This window comes from Mobula birostris, chromosome 10 (assembly GCF_030028105.1).
Source record: "Mobula birostris isolate sMobBir1 chromosome 10, sMobBir1.hap1, whole genome shotgun sequence".
Taxonomy (NCBI): domain Eukaryota; kingdom Metazoa; phylum Chordata; class Chondrichthyes; order Myliobatiformes; family Myliobatidae; genus Mobula; species Mobula birostris.
Window position 1 is genome coordinate 63211142 of NC_092379.1, and position 15836 is coordinate 63226977.

A 15836-nucleotide genomic window follows, 5' to 3' on the forward strand; every position below is an offset into this window, starting at 1 on the left:
CAAGTATGTGGATTTGTACTCCCGTTTATGCATGGGATTGATTGATTTTTTTGTTTTCAAAAAGTGATCCAAATAGAGGAGATAACATAGTAGAGACAACATAGTAGATATCACTTACACAGACTTCGGCAAAGTCTTTGACAAGGTAGGCTGATCGTGATGGTTAGATCACACAGATGTAACCAAATGGACACACAGGCAACACACGTCAAAGTTGCTGGTGAACGGAGCAGGCCAGGCAGCACTCTAGGAAGAGGTACAGTCGATGTTTCAGGCCGAGACCCTTCATCAGGCCTGAAACGTTCACTGTACCTCTTCCTAGAGATGCTGCCTGGCCTGCTGCGTTCACCAGCAACTTTGATGTGTGTTGCTTGAATTCCCAGCATCTGCACAATTCCTGTTGTTTGCAAATGGATACACAATTGGCTTGATGATAGGAACGGAGTGATGGTAGAGGACTGAATTTCAAACTGGAAGCTAATGACCTGCACTATGCTGCAGGGATTGGTGTTGGGTACACTGTTGTTCATCTTTTATATTAGCAGTTTGGATGACAATGTAGGTGGCAACAGTAAGCTGGCAAAATGCATTTAAATTACTGAGCTAGTGAACATTGAACAAGGTTATTAGATTACAACAGGATCTTAATCAACTGCATTCGTGGGCCAAGGGATAGCATATAGTGTTTAATTCAAATAATTACCAGGTAGTGCATTTTGGTAGGACAATCTAGGGCAGGTCTTGCCTAGTAAACATAGAGGCCCTGGGAGTCTTTTAAAAATAGTACCTTGAAAGTAGTGTCATAGGTACATAGGGTGGAGTAGAAGGTGCTTGGCACAGAGTACAGGAATTGGGATGTCGTGTTACAGCTGTACAAGATATTGGTTAGGCTACGTTTGGAGTACTGTGTACAATTCTTGTGGTTCGATCAGTAAACCAGAAAGGATAAAAAAACGAGGATGTTACTAGGACTGGAGGTTTTGAGTGACAAGGACCATCTGGATAGTTCCAGTTCTTTCCCTTGGAACACAGGAGGCCAAGAGGTGACCTCCTATGTGAGATGTTCCCTAGGGTAGGGGAATCCAGAACTCAAAGGTATATGATAAAGGTGAACGGGGAAATATTTTAAAGGGATCTCATAAGTAATGTTTTCCACAGTGGTGTGTAGATGGCAAAAGCTACCTGATAAAATAATGCAGATGAGTATAATTATGACATTTAAATGACATTGGATAGGTACATGAATAGACAAAGTTTAAAAGAATAAAGGCTAAATGCATACCAGTGGGACTAGTTCAGTTAGGCAACTTTGTCAGCATGGATGTGTTCGGCCAACTACAAACGTATTTTGTTCTATGACTCTACAGTAATTCAGGAATTAAAATATGGCCCGTTTAGATTTAAGATTGTAAACTTTTTTTTAACCTTCAACTATTTAAAAAAGAGTAGTTACCCAATAAATCTCAAGGTATAAATAATACAGAACCAGAAGGGTACAAGATTAAAGCACATGGAACTGCAAGGAATTTTCTGAAGTGGATTAAAATGGATATCAGAAACAACAGAAGAAATTAATAGGACCTTCCCCAAAGCTACAGATAGTGATAAGAAGAATACTGCAGAGATCAGCGTTTAGGCCTCAGTTTTCATAGCGTTACATAAATTGAGGAAACAGAAAACATAAGACTGAAAGTTTTAAGAAGAATGCAAACTAACTTCAAAGCAATTTAAATAACTAGTGGGAAAATGCCGAGTATCCCTATTATTTGGGACACATTGGGACGAGTACATTACACTGCCCCAATTAGGCAAAATTTCATGGAAATATTTAGAAAGATATAAAAAAAAGACAAACTATCATTTAACTGAGTAGCAAACTACATAATTAAATGAAATGCAGAATCAATTAGAAGACTACCAAAACTACCACGGTACTATAAAACTATGTATTAGTTATTGATGGGGGAATTCATTCAGTGTACACCGGACAGGTTTTTTAAAAAAATTGACTGTAGATGAACAAAATCAGTGCAGACACCTCGTGCAGATAGTGGACAGCCCTCAAACAGTGCTTTTGACGATTACATTCTCCCTATCTTCATTTTCATTATAACATTCTTGTCGAACCCTTCAAATTCCTCGTAGTTTTTAACTTGTTGAAGTTGTTTCTGTTATCTCCAAGCCTGAATACTTGAAACTGCAATGAGCAAAACAGTTCTGAATTGTCTTGCCGTTTATTACTCACCAACTCTCAATGATAAAAATTATTGTTTTTGAACACAAACATGAAAGTAACACTATTTATCAACTGTTCGCTCCAAGCATGGTGCAGTGTTTAATAGCCACGATGTGCACGCTAGTTAGAGAAGGTCTGGTAACAGTCTCCTGCCCCAATTAAGCAGCATAGTGTCCCAAGTGAATAAAAGGAATCCTGGCTATTTTCTCAACTTGTTTTTGTTCTTTAAGAGTTGTCCCAAATAAACAGCTGATTAACTGATGGATCAATTAACTGGAACCACTGTACATGCCAAATTTAGTATAATGTGGATAAATGGGAATTATCACTGGAAAACAACAGAAGTGCAGAGTATCACTGAAATGGTGATACATTGTTAAACACACGTAAAAGAGGCAATATCTATGGAGGGGAATACACAGTCAACATTTCAGGCCAAGACCCTTCCTTCATCAGGATTGTTTATTCCTCTCCATGTATGCTTGCTGAGTTCCTCTAGCATTCCATGTGTGTTGCTCAAGATTTCTAGCATCTGCAGCATCTCTTGTGGTTGTAACATACTATATAAAGGCCCTCTGGAAGAGATTCTGCCTATAGGAGCAATGATGCACTGTTATAATTACACAGATCCTTGGTGAAACCACATGAGGTATATTATATGAAGCTTTAGTCCCATTGCAAGAAAAGGATCGATGCATCGTAGGAATGCAGTGGAGATTCACCAGACTCCTAGAACAGCAGGACAGTTGCGTGAGCGTTTAGGATAATTAGACCTCTGTTTACTAGAGTTACAAGAATAAGTCGAGTTTTATTGAAACAGGACTGGCAGAGAGGTCATTTCTCTGGTTGCGCTGTCAAGAGGAAGTGATGACAATTCAAGGCTACACAGTAACATATTAAAATTCCTTCAATCAGATGGTGGTGAACTTGTAGAAGGCTAAATTGGTGACAGAGGCTAAATTGCAGAATATATTTAAAGGAAGCGGATAGCTTTCTAGACACAAAATGCATCAAAGAGTCTGGGAAAACAGTAAAGTGGTTTTGAGAGAGGATCAGCCATGATTGTTCTGAATGGTGAAGCAGGCTCGAAATACCAAACAGCATACAAGATTTCTACTTTGTATGCTTCTATAACTGATAACACATGCAAGGAAATCAGAATCGGATTTATTATCAGTCATATACGATGTGGATTTTCTTGTTTTGTGGCAGTAGTGTAGTGCAAAAAAAATTTACTACAAATTAAAAATAGTGCAAAGGAAAAAGGAATAATGTGGTAGACTTCATGAACCATTCAGAAATTCGATGGGGGAATGAGGTAGAAATGAAGATCTTAAAAAGCAACGCAAATACAATTTTTCTAGAACAATTTTCTTTGAATTACACCTGGTCAATTTCCAGGAGTTTGAAAGGCATCTGATTCAGCAGAACTAGCACGTTTATATAATGATATTTAAAAATAGATATTAGTCAAGGATATATACAAGAGCAATTTTCTAAGATCCTGTAGTTACAAAAGCATTCCCAAACTGTTCGGATTAATTAATTTTAACTTGAAAAGTTACTTGGGGTTAGTCACAGTCCATGAAGTTAGCTTGAACAAAAGCAAACACACAATTACTTAATATGAATAAGTGTTCAGGTGATTTAAATTCTGAATTAGTTAATGCAATACATGAATTAATCCTAATCCAATGTATTGGCATCAGTTTAGAAGGCACTGCATATCTGACTTAGTAATGACAAATGACATGGAAAGATTCCGAGGAACTGAAGACAGAATCTTCCTTGTGGTTACAAATGACTGCTTCATATTGAGGGCTTATTGTTATGCCTTCTGCATGGTGATAACATTTTCGCTCCATCCACTTTATCAAAAAACAATCATAATTTTAAAACCTGATCCCCTAAGTATCAAGTATAAATCACTTCCGTCTCCGACTTAATAAGAAATTAGCATCACCTGCGAATTTGTAAGTTCTTTTTAATTCCAGAATCTAAATTATAAATTTTGAACAGTAGAGCTACCATTATGACCCATCCTGTTCAACTGTGAAAGAATAACACTTTAATAACAGCCAGCAACCCCAGGTCTGCTACTTGGCTCTTGCCTCTGCACTCTCTGACCTTAGTCATTTGAATATTATAAAATACATTAATGAAGGTTATTTAAAGATATAGAACACTGGATGGAATTTACTTATCAGTACCCATTCTCTCCCTTTACTCCTGGAACAAGAAAATCTATAAGGTTGTTCAAATCATACAATTGTTTTGAACACTAACTATTCATTTTCATGGTCCTTGTTCCTATTTGTTCCCCTTAGGCAAGAACAAAACAATTTTACCAACTACCAAGCATAAGCAAACTAATCTCCAGTTCTTAGTTGTTCCATCCCCCTCCTGAAATATAGGCATTACATTTCTTCCGGTGGCGACTTGTGCGAGCAGGTCCGATGAAAATAGACCCTAAGACTATCAGGCATGGGAGCAGAATCTGCTCCGCCATTCAATCATGGCTGATCCTTTTTTTCTATCTCCTCAACCCCAGTTCCCGACATTCTCCCCGTAACCTTTGATGCCATGTCCAATCAAGAACCTATCAATCTCTGCCTTAAATACACCCAATGACCTGGCCTCCACAGCTATGGCAACAAATTCTACAAATTCACCACCGTTTGGCTAAAGAAATTTCTCCGCATCTGTTTTGAAAGGGCGCCCCTCTCTCCTGAGGCTGTGCCCTCTTGTCCTAGACTCCCTCACCGTGGGAAACATCCTTTCCACATCTACTCTGTCTAGGCCTTTCAACATTCAAAAGGCTTCAATCAGATTCCCCCTCATCCTTCTGAATTCCAATGAGTATAGACGCAGAGCCATAAACGTTCCTCGTTTGATAACTCTTTCATTCCTGGAATCATCCTAGTGAACCTCCTCCGGACCCTCTCCAATGCCAGCACATCTTTTCTAAGATGAGGTGCCCAAAACTGTTCAGAATACTCAAGGTGTGGCCTCGCCAGTGTCTTATAAATCCTCAGCATCACATCCTTGCTCTTGTCTTCTAGATCTCTTGAAATGAATGCTAACATGGCATTTGCCTTCCTCACCACCTACTCAACCTGCAAGTTAACCTGTCCAAGTCCTTTTGCATCTCAAGATTCCTGGATTTTCTCCCCTATAGTTCTGATCAAAAATCTCCAAAACCCAGGCCTCTTCAGATGGTGACAAGAAGGCAGACAGGAGCAAGATAGATCAGCTGGTTGAGCGGTGTCACAGCAACAACCTTGTACTCAACATCAATAAGATCAAGGAATTTATTATGGACCAGAAATGATATGACGAAGGAACACACACCAGTCCTCATCGAGGGATCTGAAGTAGAAAAGGTGAGCAATTTCAAGTTCCTGGGCGTCACCACCTCTGAGGATCGAGACTGGGCCCAACATATCGATGCAGTTACAAAGAAGGCGTGACAATGGTTAAATTCCATTAGGAGTTTGAGGAGATTTAGTATGTCACTAAAGACACTCACAAATTACTACAGATGTACCCTGGTCAGCATTTTAAACTGACTGCATCACCATCTGATATGGTGGGGAGAGAGAGAAACAGCATAGGATCAAAATAAGCTGCAGAAAGTTGAAAAGGTAGTCAGCTCCATCATGGGCACTACCAGCATCCAGGACATCTTCAAGAAGTGATTCCTCAGAAAGGCAGCGTCCATCATTAAGGACCCCCATCACTCAGGACATGCCCTCTTCTCATTGCTACCATCAGGGAGGTGGTACAGGAGCCTGAAGACACACACTCAACAATTTAGGAATAACTTCTTCTACTTTGCCATCAAATTTCTGAATGTACATTGAACTCATGAATACTACCTCACTACTTTTTTTCTCTTTCTGCACTACCTATTTAAATTTAACTTTTTTAGCATACGTTACAGCTTTTATTATGTATTGCAATGTACTGCTGTCACATAACAACAAATTTCATGACATATGCCAGTGATATTAAACTGCCAATTCTGGTTCATTTGCTACTGTGTAGTAATGCCTCTTGTACATTTTCATCATAAACTTATTTTGGACCACCATTTTATTATTTAACATGTCCACCTTCTCCATCTTAAATTCTCCATGACTCACCTCATCATTTAACCTCAAATTATGACATTATATTTCTCTATTGTCATCTATCATTTGGCCCATTTATTTCTAAAATGACCCCATTGTCATCCAGACTTCTTAAAAATTATTGTTATCTGGAAATATTTTGCATTTTTTTAACGTTCCTTGAAAATTTTATTTCACAATTCCTCATTTTCACTTTTCAAATGCTTCATATTCTCTTAGTGTGCATTCCTCTGCTGTCAAACTATTTAATGCATGCCTTTCCTTGCCCTCAAAATGTTCTTTCACATCTTTATCTTAACTACTTCCCGCTTAATGTTTATTTTCTGTACTCTGTTGTAAAGTGCTTTTAGTTTTGCCTCATCGCTGTTAGACCTAAAGTCCAGTCTGAATGATGAGCAGCTAGATTTACAATTTTAAAATGTTGCTCAGGGAGTAATCCTACATGAATCAATGCAGTAACTGCAGAATTTCAAGTCAGTTTTTCTTTTAAAAGAATTGAAAGCAAAGCTAGCAACTGTAAAGTTCATCAAATGTCTATCAAATTGTCCTATAACATATCCATGAGGAAAATAAAACAGATTCCTTACCCAATAACTCAGTCACACAGCATAAAAATAGGCTGTTTGGCTTACCATGTCTACGCCAACCAATTAGCACCCACCTGAATTACTCCCTATAGTTTATTATTGACTCAATCCCAAAGCTAAAAGGGTGACCATTAATTATTCTCAAAGTAATTCATAACAATATCCAAAAATTCTATGGAAATCCACACAAGCTGCAGCAATGGAAGTAAACAAGCAAGATGGACATGGGCAATATATGTCAATCTAACAGTACTGCCTATTTTCAGGCAAATGAATAATGTTCAACAAAGGTAAATGAAGAAGCTAGGCAAACTCTGACAGCCTGAGAGGAGGCAAAACTTCCATCAATTCAAATCACTGACTCGAGGAATGGTTGGGAAGTTTGAAGTCAGTAATATTCCTCCACACCAGCAAAAGAATCCAATAAAGATTTCTAACCTCAAAGTAGTGGTGATTTAAAACAGCGAATATTGAAAGTATATTTTAATATCTTCTCAGTTATGTTCATTTAGATTGAACAATGAACACTGAGACACAAGGAAATACAAAAGCCATAATCTAGAGTAAAAACACTGCTGGGGAAACTCAGCAGGTCAGAGGCATCCATGAAGACTAAGGGATGGTCAATAGTTCAGCTTAAGACTCTGCTTCAGGACCAATGAACTTGTTCTGAATGCGTTCTTCAGTAGAGGAATGATCTGTCAGTTTCTTCATATTTATTGATGAGGTCATTTTTAAGCTAAAGGAATCTGTAAATCTGGATACTTACAAACGACATAGGGATATAATTTGTATCACCATAACACTGTTAATGAGTTCCTATCAATGCTGCCAGGTTTAAAAGAATATATAGGTAAAAACAACAGACAGAATTAATAGAGCTAAGAACAGATTCCATGTAGAACTGAGAAAACATAAAGCTCAGAATTTTTAAAAAAATGCTTTACTAGCCTCCAACTTAAAATAAAAAGAGTCTAATAGCACGCTGCAATTGGATTTGGAATAAGCCTTCACAAAGTTCTGCAGTAATTACTATAGTTCTAGCTTAAAACATTAATATACAACCATACCACTGGGAATCAATACGAAATGGATTTAAGCATGGAAGCAATGTATACCTCTTGAAGTGACATAAGTGTTCTGCGTTAGTTGTTGCTATCCATACAGTTTTTAATTCATATCAGTGATCCACATCTAGAAATCAATACTATCCACTGGAAGTGCAGTAAACTTTCATGTTATTTTCCAAGGACCGGAAAACCTATTCAAAGTGACTGAATTGAAGTGAGAAGTGAATCTGCTTCTGTCATTAATCACGAAATTATCATCTGAAAATCTGAATAAATTACTTTTAGTTGCAGTCAGATTAGTAAAGCAATTTTAATCACCTAATTTTATTCAAATTCTGAGATAAGTTTAGCATTCAAGCAAACAAAACATGACAACAATTTGGATGACTAAACTGATCAATGGTGTTAGATGAGATGCACCCGTAGTGCTGTGTGCTATAACTGCTGTGTTTCAAAAGACCATAAGACATAGGAGCAGAATTAGGTCATTTGGCCCATCGAGTATGCTCTGCCATTCCATCATGGCTGATCCTTTGTTCCCTTCCTCAGCCTTCTCCCGTAACCTTTGATGCCGTGTCCAATCAAGGTTGGCAAGTGTAAAACTTGCCATGTTCACAAAACTACAGACTTGCAGGAGGAAGAGGAACTAGAGTAGAAAATTATGATTCTTGAGATCTGCTTTTTGGGGAAACCAAAAGGAATTTTCCAGTGCGAGAAGGTGGCCTTCTGCTGGCAGGTACAAAGGCATCACAGAGTGACTACGAGTTTACAGGCCTGGGAAGAATGGTGCAAAAATGCAAGGAGAACTAGCCTGGGATCATGGCCCATTAAGTAAAAGGAGGACAAAATCCTTCAAGGGGATTTTAGAGAGCTAGGAAGAGGTTAAAACACATACCTTAAGCACGAGTAATATTTAGATGACTACTGGCTAATTATGGTGAATAGGATTAATGGATAAAACAAGTTAGTGTGTAACTAAAGAGATTGTGTAAGAAGGGAGGCTCTACTTTCTTGGGTCATCGGGGCTGGTTCTGGGTGAAGTGGGATCCATATAATTCTGTACAAGGATGAAGCAGCTTGCCATTACTATTAAAGTACATTTGGCACTGTAATGTGGAATTGTGAGAAACAACATGCTAACTAAGTTTGGTGAGCTATAGATACAAACAGTCACAACGTATTTTCATTTTAGTTAACAGCAATATAGTTTAAAGCAGGCCTGGGAGTACTAGATGGGAATGCAGGGGGAAGATCAATTTAGTAGAGAATCAGTTCAAGTGTACGCTTGATTTTGCCATGGATTGGGTCAACCATGTGTTCATAATTCATGAATGAGGACAGGATTGAGTTTTAACTATTCTTAATGCTAGGTAAAGAACGTAAGGAAATGTCAAGATTAGTGGTAAGGGATGGATAGGCTGGTCAGCAATGGTTTTAAATGTTCAAGTTCAAGTTTACTGTCATTCAACGGTATACACGTATACCACCAAATGAAACAGCGTCTCTTCCGACCAACGTTTACAACACAGTACCTACAACGCACACACAAAGTAATGTTACCACAAATAATAAAATAATGTACTTAAAAAGAGCATTGCAAGGTACCCAGAAACAATTACATCTGGAATATATTGGTCAAAGTTGAGATATAGTACATTACTATTATGTCACTGATTGTTGTATGCAATGCAAAGAGCAAGTCTGTGGAGACATTACAGGAATGTAGAACCATGGAAGTGATCTTTGTGAATTTGAATGATAGCAAGTCTGTTGAAAAAAAGCACACCAAAGGGGAAGAATTTCTGTACTGTTGAAGTACTTTGTCATTCAATATTTCAAAACAAGGAAAGTGATACTGTTGCACCAAGTGAGGCAACGTTTAGAAAGAAGCCTCATAGTACCTATGATTTGAGCTTCTAAGGAAAAGGGCAAGAAATAATTTAGAAGTGGAAAATACTGACAGACTTCAAGACAAACCTGGTGGAAGGGATAGGCATATAAACTTCTAATGCCGAGAAGTCCAAACTGATATATTTTTGGTGAGAAGAATAACACAAAAAGGTACAATTCTAAAAGGGATTGCCTAGCTGTACACATGCACAGATCTTTGAAATTGACAGGAGAAGCTGAGAAAGTAGATGAAACAAAAATATAATTCTGGGACTCAAAAGCAAAAGGTACCAAGGACAAAATTAGAATTTTGGTTGATTTTGATATAAAACATTGATTTGGTTATTACTGCAGTTCTGAGACCAATTATGGTCACCTGATTTTAGGAAGGATTTAAGGACCAAAGTATGTATATAATTCAAAGAGGAGTTTCAAAGTTCAAAACTATGAAAAAAAGTGTGCAGGCAGGAATATCAACTACATTGGTCATGAGTGCGATTGCAAAATCTCAAGAAACCTGTTCTGTCTTGTTACTAAAATAAGTATTTATGATGTTGTGTTAGAATAATAACACACAAGATTCTGCAGATCCTGGAAATCTTCAGCAATACTTACAAAATGCTGGAGGAACTCAGCAAGTCAGGCAGCATCTACAGAGGGGAATAAGCAGTCAACATTTCAGACTGAGACCCTTCATCAGGACTAGATAGGAAGGGGGCATAAACAAGAATTAGGTGGGGAGAGGAAAAGGAGTGCAAGCTGGTAGTTGGTAGTGAGACCAGATAAGAGAGATGATGTGTGGGTGGGTGCTGGGAGGGGAAATGTAGTAAGAAGCTGGGAGGGAATAAGTGGAAGAGGTAAAGGGATGATTAAGTAATCTGATAGGACAGGACAGTGAAACATGGAAGAAAGGAAAAGAAGACAGGTGCCAGAGGGAGGTGATGGGCAGATGACAAGAGAAGAAGCAACCAGAATAAGGAATGGAAAAAGAGATAAGTGGGTGGGTGGTGGAATAAGAGAAATCAATGCTCATGCCATCAGGTTGGAGGCTGCCCAAGTGGAATATGAGATGTTGCTCCTCCGTCATGGGTTTGGCCTTATCATGGCAGTAGAGGCAGCAACGGACAGACAAGTTAGAATGGGAACGGAAAGTCAAATTGAAATAGGTAACGACAGGGAGATCCTGAGTTTTGCAGGGGACAATGCAAAGGTGCTCAACAAAGCAGTCAACAGGAATTCTGCAGATGCTGGAAATTCAAGCAACACACATAAAAGTTGCTGGTGAACGCAGCAGGCCAGGCAGCGTCTCTAGGAAGAGGTACAGTTGACGTTTCAGGTCGAGACCCTTCGTCAGGACTAACTGAAGGAAGAGTGAGTAAGGGATTTGAAAGTTGGAGGGGGAGGGGGAGATCCAAAATGATAGGAGAAGACAGGAGGGGGAGGGATAGGGCCAAGAGCTGGACAGGTGATAGGCAAAAGGGGATACGAGAGGATCATGGGACAGGAGGTCCGGGAAGAAAGACAAGGGGGTGGGGGACCCAGAGGATGGGCAAGAGGTATATTCAGAGGGACAGAGGGAGAAAAAGGAGAGTGAAAGAAAGAATGTGTGCATAAAAATAAGTAACAGATGGGGTACGAGGGGAAGGTGGGGCCTAGCAGAAGTTAGAGAAATCGATGTTCATGCCATCAGGTTGGAGGCTACCCAGATGGAATATAAGGTGTTGTTCCTCCAACCTGAGTGTGGCTTCATCTTTACAGTAGAGGAGGCCGTGGATAGACATGTCAGAATGGGAATGGGATGTGGAATTAAAATGTGTGGCCACTGGGAGATCCTGCTTTCTCTGCTGGACAGAGCATAGGTGTTCAGCAAAGCGGTCTCCCAGTCTGCGTCGGGTCTCGCCAATATATAAAAGGCCACATCGGGAGCACCGGACGCAGTATATCACCCCAGTCGACTCACAGGTGAAGTGTTGCCTCACCTGGAAGGACTGTTTGGGGCCCTGAATGGTGGTAAGGGAGGAAGTGTAAGGGCATGTGTAGCACTTGTTCCGCTTACACGGATAAGTGCCAGGAGGGAGATCAGTGGGGAGGGATGGGGGGTACGAATGGACAAGGGAGTTGTGTAGGGAGTGATCCCTGCGGAATGCAGAGAGAGGGGGGGAGGAAAAGATGTGCTTAGTGGTGGGATCCCGTTGGAGGTGGCGGAAGTTACGGAGAATAATATGTTGGACCCAGAGGCTGGTGGGGTGGTAGGTGAGGACCAGGGGAACCCTATTCCTAGTGGGGTGGCGAGAGGATGGAGTGAGAGCAGATGTACGTGAAATGGGGGAGATGCGTTTAAGAGCAGAGTTGATAGTGGAGGAAGGGAAGCCCCTTTCTTTAAAGGAGGAAGACATCTCCCTCGTCCTAGAATGAAAAGCCTCATCCTGAGATCAGATGCGGCGGAGACGGAGGAATTGCGAGAAGGGGATAGCGTTTTTGCAAGAGACAGGGTGAGAAGAGGAATAGTCCAGATAGCTGTGAGAGTCAGTAGGCTTATAGTGGACATCAGTGGATAAGCTGTCTCCAGAGACAGAGACAGAAAGATCTAGAAAGGGGAGGGAGGTGTCGGAAATGGACCAGGTAAACTTGAGGGCAGGGTGAAAGTTGGAGGCAAAGTTAATAAAGTCAACGAGTTCTGCATGCGTGCAGGAAGCAGCACCAATGCAGTCGTCGATGTAGCGAAGGGAAAGTGGGGGACAGATACCAGAATAGGCACGGAACATAGATTGTTCCAGAAACCCAACAAAAAGGCAGGCATAGCTAGGACCCATACGGGTGCCCATAGCTACACCTTTAGTTTGGAGGAAGTGGGAGGAGCCAAAGGAGAAATTATTAAGAGTAAGGACTAATTCCGCTAGATGGAGCAGAGTGGTGGTAGAGGGGAACTGATTAGGTCTGGAATCCAAAAAGAAGCGTAGAGCTTTGACACCTTCCTGATGGGGGATGGAAGTATATAAGGACTGGACATCCATGGTGAAAGTAAAGCGGTGGGGGCCAGGGAACTTAAAATCATCAAAAAGTTTAAGAGCGTGAGAAGTGTCACAAACATAGGTCGGAAGGGATTGAACAAGGGGTGATAAAACAGTATCGAGGTATGCAGAAATGAGTTCGGTGGGGCAGGAGCAAGCTGAGACAATAGGTCTGCAGAAATGAGTTCGGTGGGGCAACTTTCAAATCCCTTACTCACTCTTCCTTCAGTTAGTCCTGACGAAGGGTCTCGGCCTGAAACGTCGACTGCACCTCTTCCTACAGATGCTGCTTGGCCTGCTGCGTTCACCAGCAACTTTGATGTGTGTTGCAACAAAGCAGTGTCCCAGTCTGCATCGGGTCACACTGATGTAGGGGAGGCCGCACCACGATCACCAGAATATCAATAGTTCAGTACAGTATTTATCTGCAGAGCTTAAATAAGTGCGTGCAAAGTGATCTCAATATGCTACACAAGAATTCAATAGGCAGAACAAATATTCTGTTTTGTATTGTTCAAAATCCCACCTCCTTCTTAGTAATTTTTTCATTTAATAAAACATAAAATTTGGATAAACCCCTGAAGTCTGGAAACAATTGCCACAAATTCAGGATGGCCTCTGCTCAACCAGATAAATATACTCTGCAGCATTATATTTACAACACCATGCACATACACAATATCACCATCTTGAAAACCTCTCAAGAATGAGATTCAATCAAAATTACCACTAAACCAAAAGGGTTTGGATGGTTTTAAGGAGCATCTTATAAAAAAGAGAGATGGGCAGGAAAGTGTAAAAATTTAGGCACGGATTTTCAAAGCTCATAAATCAGATGACTGGACAAAACTACAGAATTCTTTAAGATCACAAGGATAATTCATTGGTGAGAGCATATTCTTTCATTTGGGAGAAAAGTTAAGTATAGATTGACAGGCTCTTTTCACCCACAGCTCTTACTCAAAATTCCAGGCCACAAACTGTATCTGAAGCATGGCTATGGAGCTTTCTCCAGCAGTCACTGTCGTAACTTAAATGCAAACATGGCAACCTATTTAGACGTGACTGAATAATTTTATATGAATAAAGGTCCTTTGGCTCTAATCCACTGTTTAGAACTTTATCAGTTTAAACTCTTCCACGGAAGACTTCACAGTACACTGCATCAGTGGCTAAAGTCATAATTCACTTATGGTCAGAATAAAATGAGAGCTTCAATAAAATATGCTAGCAAAAGTTATAGTGCTATTATTTACTTATTGATTTGTTTTCATGATTCACATGTCAATCGTATGACTGGCCTTTATTGTTTATTCATATCTATCAGCAAGAAGGTGGTGACGAGCTGTGGTCTTGTACTGAAGCCCTTCTAGTTAAGTTGCTCCCACAATACTATTGGGTAAGGAATTCCCAGACTTAGACCCATCAAAGATAAAGAATGAAACACTGATGAGGTTAGACTAAACAGTGCAAAGGCAGAAAAAGCATAAACACTGGTTAGAAATTTAGTTCCCTAGAATATGTAAACAAAACTGAATATAATTTAAATGAAGCTCACCAACTATAAATTGGCAAGTTTTTCCACTTTTTCCCCCCAGTGAAGAGGGTCAGTATTTTGAAAACACAATCATAGCAAATTCATGTCTTTCCTAGAATAATACAAGGTAATGCAGTGAAATAAAGCCTTGAACTGTGTCTGGCTACCAGGACACAGTTTCTTTCCCTACCTTAACTCCTGACCTTGGTTCTCCTTTGTCTGATCATGCACTCCCTCATCTTTCTTGATATTGCACTTCAGCTAAATGCACTAGAACCTTGTCAGTTCTCTCCAGTGACACTACCTTCACTAGTGAGCATTAGCAGGATGGGAATATAGTGGCAGACTGGATATGCGATCAGAGTTGCAAGATCATCAATTCAAACACAGAAGTTAAAATTCCAATACAAAATGGGAAATTTAAATTCAAGTAATTAAATAAACATGGAATTAAACAAGAGTTCAGTCTCAGTAAGGATAAGCACTAATCCACTGGACCATAAAAGTTCATCAGAGAAATATCCTTCAGAGGAAGAAACCTGGTGTCCTTACATGCTCTGCTCTGTTTTTAACTCCAGACCCACCAATGTGATTGGCTCTTAAATGTCACTTCAATTCAGGGGAAATGGACAATAAATGCCCGTGTACCTGTGACTTTCATTTTCCATAAACAGTTAAGTTTTTTCAAAAATTGATTTTTGAAATAAAAATCAGAGCTTTAACAACGTGTTATAACCTTGTTATTAATTCTTTAAAAGCTTGGCTGAAATTCAACTTCCAACTGAATCACAGAAACAAAAAAAATCAATTTATTTTTCAAGAGTAAAAACATATTTGAGAATAAGAAAGAGTGGCATTTCAAATAATTCTATGGCATAGAAATGCTGAAATCCTAAGGAAGTGCCAAAGCTCAAAATAGGTTCAAGCGAATATTTCACAACATTAAAACTTTTGACTGAGCATGCAAGAAGCTGTACTGCTTTGTCTTTCATTCATCTCCCACCCAAATTCAAAAAGAAACTGAAATTATAAGTGTTTATAAGAAATTATAAATGAGCTTTAATGCTCAGCATTAAAGCTCATTTCCAAAACGCTGAGGAACAAAACATGTACAACTTAAACCTGTACAAGTGAACAGCTTTCAAACAATCTACAGAATAAAAGAATTACAAGTATTTTCCCTATCAATAATTCTTCATTCTCATTAAAACCTGATAAATGTTGTATCAAAATTCTGTAAAATAGTTTCCTCATTCAGAGATGTTCCAGTAGTTTATTGCAGCACCTTTTGTCCTATTAGCACAAGGGTCTCAGAAACACACAAACTCAGCAGGTATATTAAACATTGTCCCACATTATCACCATTAACTTC

The 15836-nt window shown here is 39.5% G+C and overlaps 1 protein-coding gene across 3 annotated transcripts in view; it reads right to left on the bottom strand.

The window, feature by feature from the left end:
* The window catches only part of hdx (highly divergent homeobox), a 153332-nt gene that overhangs the window by 120940 nt on the left and 16556 nt on the right, over positions 1-15836 (bottom strand). The window lies entirely within an intron of this gene.